The following is an 18,992-nucleotide window of genomic DNA, read 5'->3' as shown; positions in this document are numbered from 1 at the left end:
TTGCTCTGTTGCTCAGGCTGGAGTGCAGTGGCACCAACTCAGCTCACTGCAACCTTCACCTCCCAGGTTCAAGTGATTCTCCTGCCTCAGCCTCCTCAGTAGCTGGAACTGCAGGAAGGTGCCACCATGCCCAGTTAATTTTTGTACTTTTAGTAGAGACGGGGTTTCACTATGTTGGCCAGGATGGTCTCAATCTCTTGACCTTGTGATCCGCCGGCCTTGGACTCCCAAAGTGCTGGGATTATAGGCGTGAGCCACCACACCCAGCAGATCACCGAGTATTATTATGATTCTTTCTCATCGCACCCATTAACTGTTAAAAGTATCTCAAAACCAAAGGAACACCATGATATTAGTAGGTGAACATTCAAAACAAGAAGAAAACATTGTGTCAGACAAGTCTGACATTAATGCTCTAATATTTTACCATTTTTCAAAACAGAAGCCAAAAGAAAATCAAAGAATGTCAGGAATGCCTTTCTTGAAGATATCAGCTTTCTTTAACATAAAATTTATTTGCATTTATTTCACAACCAATCAGCATTATTATTTGCTTTCCAAGTAAATGTCATAATGATCTACCCTAGGTTTATTCAAATAATATTAATACTGAAAGATATTTGAGTACTAGAATTATAATACTTCCTAAGATTATAATTTACCATCTATTTGACTAAAATGTTATTTTGGCTGGGCATGGTGGCATGTGCTGGTGGCTGAGCCAGGAGGATCAGTTGAACCCAAGAGTTTGGGGTTACAGTGAACAATGATTGTGCCACTATACTCTAGCTTAGGCAACAGAGAAAGATGCTATCTCTAAAAGATAAATAGTAAAAGTTAAAATAATTTAATAAAAACATTATTTTATTTCATGTCTCCCTTCTCAAATATAGAACTTTTCTAAGTAATTTTTACTTCAAATCTTTCTACTGCCAAAGGAGACCTTTTCCCTTTGGAAGTATATATAGATCAACCCTGTGCTAAAATTTATAATTCCCCTGCCTATAAGTGAGCAGCATTTTAGAAATCAATTCCGCTAAAATAAAGTTCTGTATAGCAACATCCTGTACCACCAATCATTTGTGTTAAATGCCAACCACTAAAATTTAGCCACTGTCAAACAATCCCATGAGAAGAAAAAGAAAAATGTAGAATAATGTAATAATGAACATCTTTGTGTTTTTTGTTTTTTTCATTTTATTGAATCTGCCATAGCCATCTGTAGGTCACAGGCCCTGCACAGGAAAAACACTACATGGTCCAAGAATGTGTGAGAAAGTAGAGCCATTCAGTGTCCAATGTCAGAAGAGTCATTTGTTCTATGCATGTAGCCATTCCAATATCCTGAGGAGTTGGGAAAATGCTACGAAAAAAGCAATTCTTTTGTCCATTGAAACTGCTAAGTGTGAGAATACTCTATAACCTTTTGATGAAAAGATGTTGGCCCAAAGACCTCTCCACTGTAACAAAAAAGCACAGATGTACGTGCAGAAATTAAATTTGGAAGACAACCGGCCGTGTACTATAAGATGTTTCATGAATAAATCATTATAAATAACAAAAATGCAGTGATATACATCATCATTCACATGGTTGAGAATCATGAGAAAGAAAAAAGCCAAAAACTAAAGTGGCCAAAGCTATTATTATCCTTTTAAATATATGAATAGAGTTTGAATACAGAAGAAAAAGTTCAGTATCACTCTCATGGTAGAGATGTTGTTCCATTCACTTTTCCTCTGAATTTTATCTACTTCTATTTCTCAGAAATTGTTGGCATCTTTCTCTGAACCTACTTTCTATTATGTTATCCTTCTACATCCATGGGGGACTGGTTGCAGGGCCCATTGTGTGTACTGATATCCACAGACACTCAAGTGCCTTATATAAAATGATACAGGATTTGCATGTAACCTATACACATCCTCCTGTATACTTTAAATTGTCTCTAGATTATAGTACTTAATACAATGCCTACAGATTACTTTATCCATATGGATTTAAAGTAGTATTTGAGGCTGGGTGCTTGTAATCCCAGCACTTTTAGAAGCCCAGTGGGCAGCTTGGATCTCCTGAAGTCAGGAGTTTGAGACCAGCCTGCCCAAAATGGCAAAACCCCGTCTCTACTAAAAATACAAAAATTAGCCAGGCATGGTGGTGTGAACCTGTAATCCCACTTACTCGGGCAGCTAAGGCAGGAGAATCACTTGAGCCCAGGAGGCAGAGGCTGCAGTGATCTGAGGTCATGCCACTGCACTCCAGCCTGGGTGACAGAGTGAGACACCATCTCATGAAAACAAACAAAAATAAGCATTTGGTACAAGGCAAATCCAAGTTCTGGGTTTTGGAATTTTCTCTTTTCCAAATATTTTCAATCCAGTGTTAGTTGAATCCACAGATGTGGAACCCGTGGATATGAAAGGCTAACTGTAATTGTGTTTTAGTTTGCATAGCCATTCAAAGAAAGTTTTTAAAAAATAAGATAAAAGGACTCTCTCTCTCCTTGTTTGTCTCCTTTGTGGCCTCCTCTCTGTTTTCTGGGCTTAAAATATTAAATTCACCCAGGCTCTGACCTCGAGTATCTTCTTCCCCTTCTGCCCACACGCTCCCTGGCCTCACACCTTCTAAATGTCTCAACCACCTCCTGAATGCTGATAATCCCTGCATTGATATCTGAGCTCTAGCCTTCCTTCTGAGGTCTAGATCTCTATATTCAAACAGATATTCAAACAGGCTAGTGGAATCTTCTCCTCAGTGTCCGTGGGCTACTTATACTTAACATGGGACAGAAGACACCCTCCTGGCCCCCTGCCCACTAGCAGATGATGCATTGTCCCTGGTCACTGTCACAGAGAATGGCAGCATCACTACCCAGTCACCCGGAACAGAAATATGCTGGTGATGCAGGGTAATTGTCATCCAAGATTTCTGACTCTCCTGCAAGCCTCCAAACCAATTTATCCCAGGCACTTTGCCTTACTTTTCACATAACTCATCCTTCCACCCAGCCTGCCACCTTACCTCGGCCTCTCATCAATTTTGCCCAGATAACTGTGTGTTACCTGTCTCCCTGTCCCTGATCCAGTTCTCCTTCAACCTTCCCTCTCTCTACCTACAAGAGATATTTTTCTAAAATTCAAATCAGATCATAAAATTTGCCTTTTAAAACATTTTAAACGTCCTTTCCTTCCACACGATGGTGTAACAAATAAAGCCATTTCTGGCCTGGGTCCTGTGAATCTGGCCTTCTTTATTTTCTCCCACCCTCCAAGCTCAAATATGATCTCATCTGTGAAACATGATTCATGCTCATAGGCTTCAAACTGCTCAGATGTCCTACATCCCCCAGCTGAGATCAAACAGTCTAAGAGGCTTCAGAACCTCGGCTGTACATACTAACCATCTACTTGACCTTAAACAAGTTTCTTCATTTGTGTCCTATTTACTTATTTGTAAAATTGATATAATAACAGCACCTGTCTCATAAAGTCCTTCTGAGGTGTAAATAACATAATTCATGTAAAAGGATTAGCAAAGAGCACAGCACTTGGAGAGAACTCATCAAATGTTATTGTGAGGATTATCATAATGATTTCTATATGCATCTTTCCATTAGGGAATTATTCATGTATCTTCTGCAAGTAACATACTATCTGACACATAGTCGTGACTCTTTTAATGTTTGTTGAGTTTATCAATGAGTGAATGGGTAGATGAATCATTCATTTTGAATAATATTGATTCATATATATTGATATGTATATAAATCAATATAATTTCTGGGTCAACAAGTAAGAAGTCAGGCATTTGGTAGGTGTCCAATAAATTATTCTTACACTTCATTATCGATGCCTAAGACTTATTTGAGTTCAGGTGTTCATCCAGTTTTCTCACCTCTCTGAGATAAACTGAGGATGTAAAAATGAATAATGGAAAAACCCCATCATTCTTCTCTCACATGATAAATGTGACAAAATGAGGGTTTAATTAAGATCAATCAAATATCAGTGGTCTTGCTTCCAAAATCTGTATTAGTCAGGGGTCTCTGAATAAACAGACCAATAGGATGTGAATGTGTGTGTGTCTGTACATAAGAGTGTGTGTGTGTGTGTGTGTGTGTCTGTGTGTCTGTGTGTGTGTCTAGAGAGAGAGAGAGAAAGAGCAAGATTTATTTTAGGAATGGGCTTATGCAATCACGGAGGGGATTAGCCAGTCTAAAAACCTACATGACAGGACTGCAGACTTGAGACCCAGGGAAGAATTGATGTTTCAGTTCCAGTCTGAAGGCTGTCTGCCGGCAGGTGCTTAGAAGGATTTTGATAGGATTTCTATTACCCTTTTATTACGCATGAGGACATTCAAAGTGAGAGTGATCACAAAGCCAGTAAGCTGTTACTGATTACTAAAACCCTGATTACTAAATCCCACCACTGTCCATTAAAGCACACAGCAATTCTCCAGTGATTTCTAAACCCTCCTGAAGAGAAAAATATATGCAAATAACTTTCACAAATAGCTTTCCTAAAGCAAAGAGACTATGTGCTTTATTTCCTTTATATATTCTTTGCTCCTAAGAGAATGGCTATAAAGTGCAGGCTGTGTCTGAAAGCAAAGAGAAGGAGAGGAAATACTCCTTCCTCTGAAAGCAAAGGGGAGACATGTAATGAGTGTCCTTGGGTTTCCAACATGTGAGATATTTTCTTTAAAAATTCTGACCAAGAATATTCTTAGCTGTGCTTATATGTCCCCTGACTCATCTTTTAGCTTAAGATCCTAAAGAACGTTGACCTTCAAAAAATGTCCAGAAGGAATAATACATTAAGCCTTTGCTGAGTTCCAAATGTTAGCATATCAATTACAAATCATGATCCCTTTGTGATAGAAGGCAAGAGGGAGACAGCTGAGGAGAACTACAAGACGGAAAAGTTATCTGTGTGAGCATTTTTTCTGAGGCCTTATATTTTCCAATCTGCCTCAAATTATGAGGTTTATTTGTACCAACTTCCAGTAATGGTTTTAAACCACATTGTTCAAAGCACAACATAATTGTACCCCTTAAGTCAGCTTGCTTTTCAGCCAAATCAAATATTTCTGTCTCCACCAGAACTTGGAAATGAGAGCTCGGTAGAATATTTCAACTTATCGTTTACATGGGATGGTTCACCTGTGTAAGATATTCCTGTCTTTTTCCTTGGTCTTTTTTATCTCTGATATTTGAGGATAGAAGATTTTATTCTTCTAGCTAGGCAATGTTCTCTGGAAAGCCATTCTCATCCTCATTGACATGAATGAAGAATTATGCATGGTTTAATGATGAGGTATAAACATTTTTTTATAGACAATGATGTCATTTATTTAAATGTTTACTCCAAGAAATATATATATATATCAATTATATATATTAATATATGTTATATATATATAATATTTATATAGAGAGAGATATATACTCAATGCAGGGCACACCATATATATATATATATATATATATGTAAAAAATAAGACAATTACAGCACTAAACCAGGAACCTTCGACCGAATCACAACCTCCTCTTTCATTTCCCTTCATGCTAAGCCCCTTTCAAATTCTTATTCCTGAGCTGGAAGACCATCAGATGCCCGTGGGGTCAGCGCCAGGCATGTTTCCAGTCAGGCAACTGTGTACTTTTCTCTAGGAGTGCAGGATGCCCTTCCCCCAGCTTCTTGTTTTAAAGGATTTAACTCATTAGTAAGTTTATGTTTCAATCTAAGCCAAAAGGAGGTGCGGATAAGGCAGTCTTCACTTCTAAGGTCCCTTTCCTGCTCCAGTCCCTGGCTAGGGTTCTAGAAGAGGCTGGGTGCTGGGTTTACATGAGGCCGCTGGAAGGTCTAAGTCAGCTCTGCCCAGGGCGGCTCCTGCAAAGGCTGGGACTTGGGTGCTGCTTCCTCAACCATTTTGGTGACTGTGACTCAAAGGAGGGACTTCAAGGGAGCCAGGAGCACAGGTGCCTGGGCTGCCTTCCAGAAATGAGACCTGTCCGGGGAAATGGATCAGGCTGTTGCATGGAAGCTTGAGTCAGAGATGGTGGTTTTGGGGTGATTTGGACAAATCAGATGACTTTAGCAAAGCTCTGAAGAGGCAGAAGCTTCTTCCTTGGACTACTGATTGAACACAGAACAAGAGATGCACGTGGTGTCAGACTAAGTCTTAGAGAAATACAAGCCAGCCTCCTCCCACAGGGTCTTGGGACTGGCATAACAGACACTCCTATGTGCCCTCTGAGGGCAGGAGTCACGGTAAGGAGCGACTGGGGCGGAAAATAGGGAAAGAAGTGACAACAACTAGATCATTTTTGGCATTTTAACATGGAGACAGTGACAAGTGGTAACAACAGCAAGAGAAAAAAAAAAAAAACTTGAAGACACCCATCCACCCAAATCTCACACTGAAGTTCCATTACCATCATCCCTATAAGCACCACTGAACCAAATATCCATTTTAAAGCACCCAAACCAGTCCAGACCCCCTGGAAACAAACAACCCCAGCCAGAGCTGCCACCTCTCTTGGGTCCAGGAGAGGGGAGGGTTCCAGGAAAGGCACCTCGTAACTCACTCAGTGCAGGGCACACAGAGGTGAGCTGGGGCACGGGCACTTGATGGGGACCCAGGTGGCAGTCACAGCATCCATGCAGACACGCAAGGAAGGGTACTCCTCAGTAATCCCAACAGGTGTAAACTTTAATTGTGAAGTATAAACTAGAATTCAGACTACTGAAGGTAATGGACACCAGAGATATTATCTTTTTAAAATTATTAGTCTTTCTAGAAAAATATTTTTGCTTGCTATTAATGCATTCTATGGTTAAGGTTGCTTCCTAGCCACTCAGTAGCTGATTAAAAGCAGAGATTACAAAACATCTCTGAAATAAGCACTTACGTCTGGAAGGGAATAATCACAACACAAAGGAAGCATCTAGCTGACCAAACTTTCGCCATGATTTGGAATTCTGAACTGAGGGCTGAAAACTAGAAGGATATTAACATAAACTCCTTTCTCCTTTCTAGAACACTCAAATAATTTTATTTACATCACTTCTAATGAACGGAAAACCAGGATAGAAAGAGAAAGCTAGGAAGTGAATAGGTAGGTTCTGAATCACTGGTCAATAGCATTGAGCATTAGCATTTGATTAGAGTGCAGATATTTGTGTGTATAATTGGCAAAGGATGATTGCCACAGTGAGCCAAGTGCACATGACGCCTCTTGACCATGGTGTCACAGCGATAGGCCCGGGAACCTGTCACCATGCTGCATGATGAAATGGCAAAATCAAAAGAGGCAATTTCCAGGAAGTATTTCTGACTTCCTGGCTGCACATCTCTTCTTTCCTCACATGGTATGATTAAAACTTTAGCTAGATCTCATTTAACCAGCAAAGCAAAATAATTTATTATATTCAAATAATGGGGATTTTAGGATTTAATATTCATTCAGTTTTGTTTTTTAAAATCATTGTTTTGTGGAGAAATTCAACAAAATTAATTACAGCTGATTATATTATGCTCACCAGATTAAGGGTGCATCGGTTTTCCCCAGCCCACTGACCCAAATATTAATCTCTTTTGGCAACATCCTCACAGAAACACCCAGGATTAATACTTCGTGTCCTTCAATCCAATCAAGTTGACAGTATTAACCATCACACAGGCTAAAGCAAAACATATGATCTGTAAGCACTCTACAGATCAGTAAACTCTGAACAAAAGTGACTAAGAAATTTTAAAACTAACACCCTTCTTTACAAAGTGGCAGTGTAGCAGTCATTTCTTTTTAAGGAGAACTTTGGACACTATAAGCAAGCAGAAGACCCAGCTTCTGGGAAATACCCTCTGGGATGCAACTTTACTCCTTTTTAGGTATGTTTATGAAAAAGGAGAAACAACAGCAATCCATTTCCAAATATTTTAGGATATTTTTAATGGGAAAATGTAAAATATTTTTATGTTTTTTCATAGTGGATTCCTTCCCAGCAGTAAGCATTTATGGACATGGTACAACATAAATGCAGGGTGCTAGGGAACGCAAGGCAAAGCAAGAATGACCGAAGCTGGGAAGAAAAGATGTGTCCTCCAGAAATACATACAAATTCCCCTAATGCAAGTTCTGGGTAAGTATGATGGCACATCCTAAATGCATAGAATTTTTAACAAGTATAGGGGAATGAATGAATAGATAGATAAATTAGAGAGAGAGAGAAGGGAAGAGAGAGAGAGACAAAGAAATGGATTCAAATGTCATTCAGAATATTGCTATGCAAAGTTGTACACACTTTTATGATATCATCTACATACCACGTATTTGGAGTTCTTCTTTGGGAACTGCCTTCCTAGCAAATTTACTAATTACAAAACATACTTTTTTTCACAAATGCGACTTTTGACCATAAAAGACAATATTTTCCTAGTTAATTACTAGTTTATCAGACTTTGATCCAATTGTATTTTGTATATTAAAGGAAAATCAAATCCATTCTAAAAGTCCAACATATCTGTCAGCTGAAAATATTTAAGAATAATGTGAAAGATGTTTCTGAATGGAAATTTTTATACTTTTTTATTATTTAGCAATAGTAGCAGTATCAGTAAAGTAACACCTCTTAAAATGATTACTATGAAAACAATCACCAAACATTTAGAAGAGTCTTTACAGCTCAGGGATCAAAAGCACATGCAGAACTTTGGGCAAATTATTTTATTTCTTGAGCTTTAGTTTCCTATCAGTGATAAACAAAGCTCATTCTATTTCGTGGGATGATGATGATTATTATTAAGGTGGAGTCTCGCTCTGTCTCCAGGCTGGAGTGCAATGGCGCAGTCTCGGCTTACTGCAACCTCCGCCTCCTGAGTTCAAGTGATCCTTCTGCCTCAGCCTATGGAGTAGCTGGGACTACGGATATAAACCACCACGTCCAGCTAATTTTTTTGTATTTTTAGTAGAAACAGGGTTTTACTATGTTGGCAAGGATAGTCTCGATTTCTTGACCTCATGATCTGCCTGCCTCAGCCTCTCAAAGTGCTGGGATTACAGGTGTGAGCCAGAGTGCCCAGCCTTCGCGGTATTATTGAATGAGAGCATGTATAAATCAGTGGTGTATGACAATGTCATGCACCTCCAAAACCTTCAGTAATGTTTCCTAGTATTATTTGATAATAGGCACCTTATAGCAGGCTTCTATATAGGCCTACCTTGTTATCATGAAGACATATTTCACGTATACCATGTATCAAAGTTTGTACAAATTATAAACCCTGTAAAATTTCATATAAGTCACATTTAGTTATTGATATTGTGTAAACAAAACTGAAAAAGACGTTTTGAACCCAACCAGCTGAAGTTTGAGAGTGGAACCATGGTTCTTCCTAAAATCTGAAAAGGGGTTTTCTAGTACTATGTTGAGACAGCTTGATTTTTCATGAACTGGTATGTATGATAAACTGGACTTTGTTTACATATTTTTGTTCTTATTTAACTATCTATATGCTCTAATTGTGCAGTGCTTCTGGACTTGCATGCATACATATTTTGTTAATTAGGCATATTTACTCATACATGTTAAGTCATTTTTTAAAATTCAAAGAGTTCTGTAAGACAGGTTATGAGAAAGAGTAGATGCTTAACATTTTCACTATTCTTGTCCTTTCCAGAGGCATACATATTAAACTCTTTTAATGGATTACTTTGTACTTGTATCTATGATGGTTAGAAATATGTATCAACTTGAATAGGTCATAAGGTGCATAGATATTTAGTTAAACATTATTTCTGAATGTATCTGTGAGGATGTTTCCAGGTAAGATTAGGATTTGAATTAGCAGACTGAGTAAAGCAGGTTGTCCTCCCAAGTATGGATGAGCATCATCCGATCTGCTGAGGGGCTGCAATAAAACAAAAAGGCAGAGGAAGGAGAATTTGCTCTCTCTATGTGAACTGGGACATCACCTTCTACTGCTCTTGGACTGGGACTTACACTGTCAGTGCTCCTGGTCCTCAGGCCTTAGATTAACTTGGGCTGGTTAATCTAGGCTTACCATGGTCTTGATAACTCATTCCCATCCTCCTAGGAATTTACTTTGCCTCTCTCTTCTGCTGCATCTTATGGTTACCTGTTTCTTGGTTTTCTTCTTGACTTTAACAGAACACAACCTCCCGAGAAAGGTGAAAGGATCATAGACAATCATAGTTTTCAGTTCTTGCATATCTTAAATTATCTTATCCATAAACTCACATTAGATATTTGGCTTAACAGTTTTGTTGTAGATTATTTGTACTAAGAATGTGAAAATATTTCTCCTGTGTCTTCAGGTTTCCAGTGTTCTATTAAGAAATGTGATGGCCTTATTCTTTGCATAAAACTCTCTCTAGAAGCTTCTAGAGGCTTCTTTTTGCCTCCATTACTCTAAAATTTTAATTACGTTTCCTGGTCTGGGCCTATTCGCATTTATTGCATAAGACATGTGGGACAATAAAACTCACATTTTTTAGTAATGAATATATTTTAAAAATATATTTAATCATCTAATTTTCTTATCTTCAATTTCCTACCTCTATTTGCTCTGATTTCTAGCTATCTTCTATGTTATCTTCCACTACTTCCACTTGGTTTTTCATTTATATAAACATGTTTTTAACCTCGAAGAACTTCTTTTATTTATTTATTTTTTTTTGAAATGGAGTCTTGCTCTGTCATCCAGGCTAAAGTGCAATGGCACAATCTCGGCTCAATGTATCCTCCACCTCCTGGGTTCAAGGGATTCCAAGAGCTTCTTTATATTTTATGAAGCACTTCATAAGATACATTTATTGGTTTATGTTTCATTTTCCCTCTTCGAATATTAATGATATGTTTGAGATATTCTTCTACTTACATATTTCTTATTCAGTATTTGTCTCTCTGATTTCTTTTTACAAAATATTATTCCTGTTATCTGCAACCCCTTCTATTTGTCATTATGGGTGTATTGTTTTTCAAAAAATGTATCTGGCAGCTGTTTTTTAAGAGTCTTTAAGGGGTTCCAGAACCATTTATGCATTCAGCCCTCATGTTTAAGCAGCCCATATTCACCTGTTTCAAAAATCCTTCCCATATACTCATGATTCAGAATCAAAATTCAGATTTATCTCCAGGACAAATAAGCTTAAAACAACTTATGTAACTGGGCTCAGTGGCTCACACCTGTAATCCCTACACTTTGGGAGGCTGAGGCGGGTGGGTCACCTGAGGTCAGGAGTTCAAAACCAACCTGGCCAACATGGTGGAACCCCATCTCTACTAAAAATACAAAAATTAGCTGGGCATGATGGTGGGTGCCTGTAGTCTCAGCTACTTAGGAGGCTGAAGCGAGAGAATCGCTTGAAACTGGGAGGTGGACAAGTTGCAGTGAGCCAAGATTGCGCCGTTGCACTCCATCCTGGGCAACAAGAGCAAAACTCTATCTCAAGAAAATAAAAACAATATCAAAATACTTATGCGAACTTCTAGCTGTTCCTCCTTGGGCAAATCAATCTCAACTGCAATGCTGAGTATACGGTCTATTTTTCTTTTTCTTTTCTACTTTAGTTTGCACTCTTGATCTTGTTTAAATGTCTAGATTTTTTCCAGAGTGTTCCTTCAAAGGCTGTTTTCACTTGTGGATGCTTCTTGATCCTGTTCTATTCTGTGACAGTGCCACCTCATAGACATTGAATGAGAATCACAAATGTGAGCCACGTATGTCCATTTTAATTTTCTAGGAGCCATAAGAAAGCAAAAAGAACAGGTGAAATTAATCTTAGCAATAGCATTAATCTAATATACCCCAAATACTATTTTAACATGTAATTAAATATAAAATAATAAGTTTTGTTTTTTAATTTTGCATAGTGAGTCTTCAAAATCTGGTGGGTAGTTTGCCCTTATATCACCTTTCACCTTAAGCCAGCCACATTTCAGATTCTCAACAGACTTGTGACTAGTGACTCCCATATTGGATACAATAGTTTGAGATACTTGCAATACAAAATCTAGGAAGGCATGATATCTCACTCTACACAGCTTGTAGTCAAATAATTAAGACACACACACATAGAAGCAAGGAAAGCACTGTCCGATGATTGCAGCTAGAAATTTTCAAGGGAAAAAAACTCATCTAAATAAGATGGCCCTTGCAGAAAAGGCATTCTTGAGGAAGGGATGCTACTTAAAGTAATAAAAGTAATTTCATATTATTGCCATAAATATTACATACAGAACACAATGCTATAGAGTTCATCAATGACAAATTTAAACAGCATTGCATATTAGCCTAATATTTTGAAATTTAACTAGAAACCATAGGAAACAAGCAAACACTTTTAAATTTGGAAAAATTGTAATCATGCGTTTGTGAAAATATTCTAATTGTATGGTAGAGACTAGATGGGAAAAGGGCCATGTTGGGAACAAGGAGATCGGATCAATGTCCAGGAGTCTGCTGAGTAACAGGTGGCATGAGAGTGAACTAAGACAGTGGTTGTGGAAATGAGAAGATGAAGTAGATTGGAGACTTTTGAACAGGGTGGATTCACAATGTACTGACTGTTTGGATGGCATCAGGAGAAAGAAAAAGGGAAAGTGAGTGGGGACATTATTATGACTCTATTTCTGATTTGGGGAAGGGGAAGATGATTTCATGCACCAAGATATAAATTACAGGAGCAAAAGGAGAAGATATTTCTTTTTACTCTACGTTCCCGGATACATGTGCAGAATGTGCAGGTTTGTTACATAAGTAAACATGTGCCATGTTCAAAAGCAGAAGATTTGTGCTTAACAATGATGTGTTGCCTTGTAAGCATGATTTACTGTTGGAAAACTGAGTAGAAATCCCCAATGACTAACTAAAGATGGTTCTAGAGCTCAGCAAAAATATAGAAGGATAAACACGAGAGTCTATTCAGTATACACATACAAGAATTTTTCCATGACCTAAAATAAGCTAGAATTTCAGACATGATGTAGATGTCTAAAAAAGGATGAAACGTGAAATGAAATTAAAGACTATGTAGGAGTCTTTTAAATGCAAACACTAAACACAGACATGCAACAAGACAGAAATTCAACACTTTACCAATGACTTACAAGTATATTTTACTTGGCAAGACATTAAGTTTTCCATGCTGACAATATAGTAGATAAGTGTCTTAAATAAACTCAGGAGACAGCCCAAGCACGATTATTAAATTTTCTCAAAAGATAATTTAAAAGTTATTTGTACAGTTCACCAACATGTGATCAAAGCAAGATGATAGAGTTGAGTGAGAGGAAGATTTGTTTGCACTTGTCACATTATGCTAACTTTGTATCTCATTCATCAAGTTGTCTCTGGTGTACCCTTCAGCAATTTTGTGCTGCCTAATAAAGTTCAGCACATGATAATGTCCCTCTAGAGGAAACTATAATAGATTTGAAAGCATTCAGAATGGTTCACAATTCTAGATTATTTGAGAAGTTCACTTCATTGCTTTAATTGTGTAATTAAAGCTGAAGCAATAATAATAATAGCAAGCATCAACTGAACATATGCTAATGAGTGCCATATTAGTGCTTCACACAATTTAGATAGCTTAATCCTCACAAGAAGACATTATGTAGGGACTATTTTTATACCCACTTTTTTTCTTTCTCTCTTATTTCCCTCCTTTCCCCTGCTGCCTTTTGTTTTACAGGAGAGTTACATTTCCAAGCACTTACTTCAGCTGGTTTCTTGCTGGATTCAACCAGTGGGAGGCACTGGTGTGAGATTAGATGATGGAAGGAAAGATGAAGACAGGACAATTCTCCCTTTCTTTTGGACAGCAGCAATCTTTCAAACTCCAATTCTTGCTTGGTATACAGTCTGCACCTCACAGCAGCACCCTTCATGGTATGGCCCCCATGGGATGACCCAGAATCTGGGATTTGGGAATTCCACTTCCTCCTGTTGCCCTTCTAGCCCTGGGGGCACTGGTGACTTCCTGCTCTTGCTAATCTCCAGGGAGTCTCAACATTTCCTGTTTGGCTTCTCAGTTCTTCCATTGCCTGTGTCATTAGTGTTCAATATTATATTTATGTGGAACATTTCTGCTTTCCTAATTGAATAATCACATATATCTATATTTACTTGTTTTTATATATTTATATTATATATATATTAATTTTAATATATATTTATTATATATCATATATTTATTTATATATAAATATATGGTTATTTTTATATATATAACAAAAACGTACACACACATGACCTGTTATATGCTTATTTTATATTATAAGAGAAAGGGAAATATTTAATGTTTATTACAACTTCATAAGTACTGAGTATTATTATCCTTTTTGTTGTTTTTACATTTTTACAGTAAAGAATGGATTTCTATTTCAATAGTGGTTTTTAAGTTAAAAAAAGTACTCACACATTGTCTCTCCATCTTTTGGCTTGTTTTAACCTCTCATTGACACTAATCATATTATGCTATTGTAGTTTTTCATTGCTGTGGTGAAAACTCACCGCAAATTTAGTGGCTTGAAATAAAACATATTTATTATTTTCTAGTTCTGTAGGTCAGAAATCTGGTTTGAGTATCACTGGGCTAAAAAGAAGCTGTTGGCAGGACTACATTCTTCCTGAAAGTACTAGAGGAGAATCTGATTCCTTCTCTTTTTCTGCATCCAGCAGCTGCCATATTCTTTTAATCATGGTATCTTACTCCATTTTTAAAGCCAGCAACAGCAGGTCAAATCCTATTCACTTTACATAACCCTGAGGTTTATGTTATTCTGGGGGGCCCAGCAGAATCCAGAATAATCTCCCTGTTTTAAGATCAGCTAATTAGCAACCTTAATTTCATTTACAACCTTAAGTTCTCCTTTCCATGTAATAGGATATATTCACAGGTCCCAGTGATTATGATGTGGACCTCTTGGTGGGGGGGCATTATTCTATCTAATACAGGTACTTTTTATTTTTTACAAGATGGCTATTTCCTACTAGATTATGAGCTCTTTATGCATATATCTCATATCTCTGATTTCTCTACACTGCATTGCACAAAATAAGCGATCAGTAAAAATGAAGCGCCTGCTTCCTTTTTTGATGCTGGTCCACCAAGAGCTTATCATAGTAAAAGCCTCCAACAAAATACACAAAAACCTTGGGGTAAGTCCCACTTCTTATATTTGTTCTACAAATATCAATTGTAAATAAATGTAGAATACAAACTGTTGAGCGTCTTGAGCCACTGCTGAAGTGTGCCCACAAAATGGGAGCGAAATGAAGAACCATTAAGTGATGTCAAGCTGCAGATGACAAGGCAATATGGCAGCAGCTTCCATGGTGGCGTGAGCCACCATGAGCTCAGAGGTTGGATGTTCTCATTTCTCAGTGCCGGAGGAGTCACTATACTTGAAAAACAGAGAACCATCTGTATTCACTCTTCCAGATAAATTCCAGTTTGTTAATGCTTTTAGAAATGAGTTTATTTGGGACATGATGGAACAAGTGTATAGTTGAGGAACCTATATTTACATATCTTTTGTATGCAGTCTAATGTATATAAAAGTTATGTAACACCAAAGAAGCAGCAAGTAGGATATGATAAAATAAGTTCATCTAAACCATTCTGGAGAAGAAAGAGAAAATAAGTAAAAGAGGTAAAAAAGAAACTGGATGCCGGCTCACAAACCCAACAAGTGAGCCAAAAGTTTGCTGGGAATTTCTAAGAATCATCATAAATTTTTTTCAATTCATATTTTAGTTTCAGGGAGTACATGTTCAGGTTTGTTACACAGGCAAATTGCTTGTCACCGAGGTTTGCTGTATGAATGAACCCATCACCTAGGCAGTGAGCATGGTGCCTGATAGGTAGCTTTTCAACATTCACCCTCTTCCCACCTTCCCTTCAAACAGTCCCAAGTGTCTGTTTTTCCCATCTTTATGTTCATGTGCAGTCAATGTTTAGTTCCTACTTGTAAGTGAGAAAATGCAGTGTTTGGTTAATTTGCTCAGGATAATGGTCTCCAGCTGCATCTATGTTGCTGCAAAAAAATATTTCATTTTTTTCTATAGCTGTGTAATAGTCCATGACATATATGTACCACATTTATCCAGCCCACTGTTGATGGGAACCTAGGTTGATTGTATGTCTTTGCTATTGTGAATAGTGTTACAACGAACACTTGAGGCATGTGTCTTTCTGGTAGAACATTTATTTTCCTTTGAATATACCCAGTCATGGGATTGCTAGTGGTTTTAAGTTCTGTTTTAGGTTCTTTGAGAAATCTCCAAACTGCTTTCCAGAGTGGCTAAATTAATTGCTGTTCCCACAAAGAGTGTATGAGCATTTCCTTTTCTCCACAGCTTGACCAAAATCTGTTATTTTTTGACTTTTTAATATTAGCCACTAAGACTGCCATGAGATGGTAGGTATCTCACTATGGTTTTGATTTGTCTTTCTCTGATGATTAGAGCTGTTGAGAATTTCTGTATGTATTTCTTGGCCACATGTTATGTCTTCTTTCAAGATGTATCTGTTCGTGTCTTTTGCTTTTTTTTCATGGGACTGTTTGGTTTTTGCTTATTGATTTAAGTTCCTTATAGATTTTTTATATAAGACCTTTGCAGGATGCATAGTTTGCAAATATTTTCTCCCGTTCTGTAGGTTGTCTGTTTACTCTGTCAATAGTTTCTTTTGCTGTGCAGAAGTTCTTTAGTTTAATTAGGTCCCACTTATCTATTTTTATTTTTGTTGCAATTGCTTCTGGGGTCTTAGTCATGAATTCCTTGCCAAGATCAATGTTCAGAATGGTATTTCCTAAATTTTCCTCTAGGATTTTATAGTTTTTGGTTTTACATTTAAGTCTTTAATTCATCTTGTATTAATATTTGTATATTGTGAAAAATGAGTCGTTTTATTCTTTTGCATGTGGCTAGGCAGTTATTCTAGCACTACTTATTCAAGAAGGAGTTATTTTCCCATTGCCTGTTATCAATGTCATTGAAGATCAGATACTTGTAGGTGTGCATCTTCATGTATGGGTTCTTATTCTGTTCATTGGTCTATTTTTCTGTTTTTGTACCAATAGCATGCTGTTTGTGTTACTGTAGCCCTAAAGTATTGTTTGAAGTCAGGTACTATGATGCTTCCATCTTTGTTTTTCTTGCTCAGAATTGTCTTGGCTATTTGGGTTCTTTTTTGTTTCATATGAATTCCAGAATTTTTTTCCAATTCTATGAAAAATGATGTTGGGAGTTTGATAGAAATAGCCTTGAATCTGTAGATTGCTTTGGGCACTATGGCCATTTTAACTATATTGATTCTTCCAATCCATGAGTATGATATTTCCATTTGTTTGTATCATCTATGGTTTCCTTCAGCAGTGTTTTATAGTTTTCCTTGTAGATATTTTTCACCACCTTGGTTATATGTTTTCTTGGTTATTTTATTTTGTGTGTGTGCAGCTATTGTAAATGAAACTGTGTTTTGGCTCTGAGCTTGAACATTATTGGTATATAGAAATGCTACTGATTTTTCTGCATTTATTTTGGATCCTGAAACTCTACTGAAGTCATTTTTCAGTTCTAGGAGGGTTTTAGTGCATTTTAAATGGGGCATTTTATCATATATTTCAAGGTTAATATTTATAGGTGAGGTTTTTATTCTACCATGAAGTTGTTAGCTGGTTGTTTTGTAGTTTCTATTGTGTAGATGCATTAAAAGACCTAGGTACTTAGCTGTAGTTTTCTGGAAACAGATATAAGTCTTTTGTCTCCATGTTTAGAACTCCCTTGAGTCTCTTGTAAGGCTAGTATAGTTGTAATGAATTTCTTTAGTGATTTCTTGTCTGAAAAATAATTTAATTCTGCACTTATGAAGCTTTGGTGGGGTATGAAATTATTGGTTGGAATTTCTTTTCCTTAAGAATGCTGAAAATAGGGCCCCAGTCTCTTCTGGCTTGTAGGGTTTCTGTGGAGAGGTCTGCTGTTAGCCTGCTTGGTTTGCTTTATATGTGATCTTACCTTTTTCTTTAGCTGCCTTTAAGAATTTTTTTTTTTAGGATTGACCTTAGACAGCCTAGTGACTACATGTCTTGGTGAGGTTCATTTTGTATAGTATCTCACAGATGTTCTCTGAATTTCTTGTATTTGCATGTCTACCTTTCTAGCAAGATTAGGGAAATTTTCTTGAATTATTCTTTCAAGTTTTCTGGGTTGTTTACTTTTTGGGCTTCTCTCTCAGGAATACCAATAATTTACAGGTTTGGTCACTTTACATAATCCCATCTTTCTCAAAGACTCAGTTCATTTTTTAAAATTATTTTTCTTTGGATTAGTTTAAAAGACTGATTTTCAAGCTCAAAAATTCTTTTTTCTGCTTAGTCTAGTCCACTGATAAAGCTTTCAATTATATTTTGAAATTTTCTAAGTGAGTTTTTCAGTTCCAGTAGCTCTAATTGATTTTTTAAAAATGTTTACCTCTTCTTTTATTTCCTGGATTGTTTTAGAAGGTCTTTGTGTTGATTTTCAACCTTGCCTTGGATCTTGTTGAGTTTCCCTGCAATCCATGCTTTGAACTCTCCATCTGTTATTGCTGTGTCTCCATTTTGGCTAGGGATCATTGCTGGGGAGCTAGAGTGAAACTTTGATTGTGACACAACATTGAGATTTTTCTAGAGGCAGAATTCTTATGCTGGTTTCTTCTCATCTGAGAAAGTGTTGGGTGGGTTTTTTTGGCTTTGTTGTTATGGTCCTATGCACTTCTGTCAGCAGGTTTTATATTGGGCTGGGTGGTTCAACCTACATGACAGAAGATGACATTTGCAGGTAACTGCCAGCTGCAGCATACGCAGGTGGGTATAGATGTGATTTTTATTTACTGTGGGGTGCTCTCTGCTGTTTCAGATGAAGGGTTGGCCATGACTGGTTGAAGCAAAATTTAGAAATGCATGAAATGATTCTAG

The 18,992-nt window shown here is 37.2% G+C and overlaps 1 long non-coding RNA gene across 1 annotated transcript; it reads left to right on the top strand.

Moving 5' to 3' along the window:
- Positions 1-7,687: 7,687 nt before the first annotated feature.
- Positions 7,688-15,363, top strand: LOC119473185. Its single transcript, XR_005202392.1, has 4 exons — positions 7,688-7,896; positions 7,996-8,147; positions 13,724-13,920; positions 14,590-15,363. It is a non-coding gene; the product is annotated as an uncharacterized LOC119473185 (long non-coding RNA).
- The last annotated feature ends 3,629 nt before the right edge of the window (positions 15,364-18,992 follow it).

Source organism: Cebus imitator, unplaced genomic scaffold (assembly GCF_001604975.1).
Source record: "Cebus imitator isolate Cc_AM_T3 unplaced genomic scaffold, Cebus_imitator-1.0 Scaffold138, whole genome shotgun sequence".
In the NCBI taxonomy this organism is placed as follows: Eukaryota; Metazoa; Chordata; class Mammalia; order Primates; family Cebidae; genus Cebus; species Cebus imitator.
Note: the sequence above shows the minus strand (reverse complement) of the source record. Positions and strands in the feature narration are given on the sequence as shown.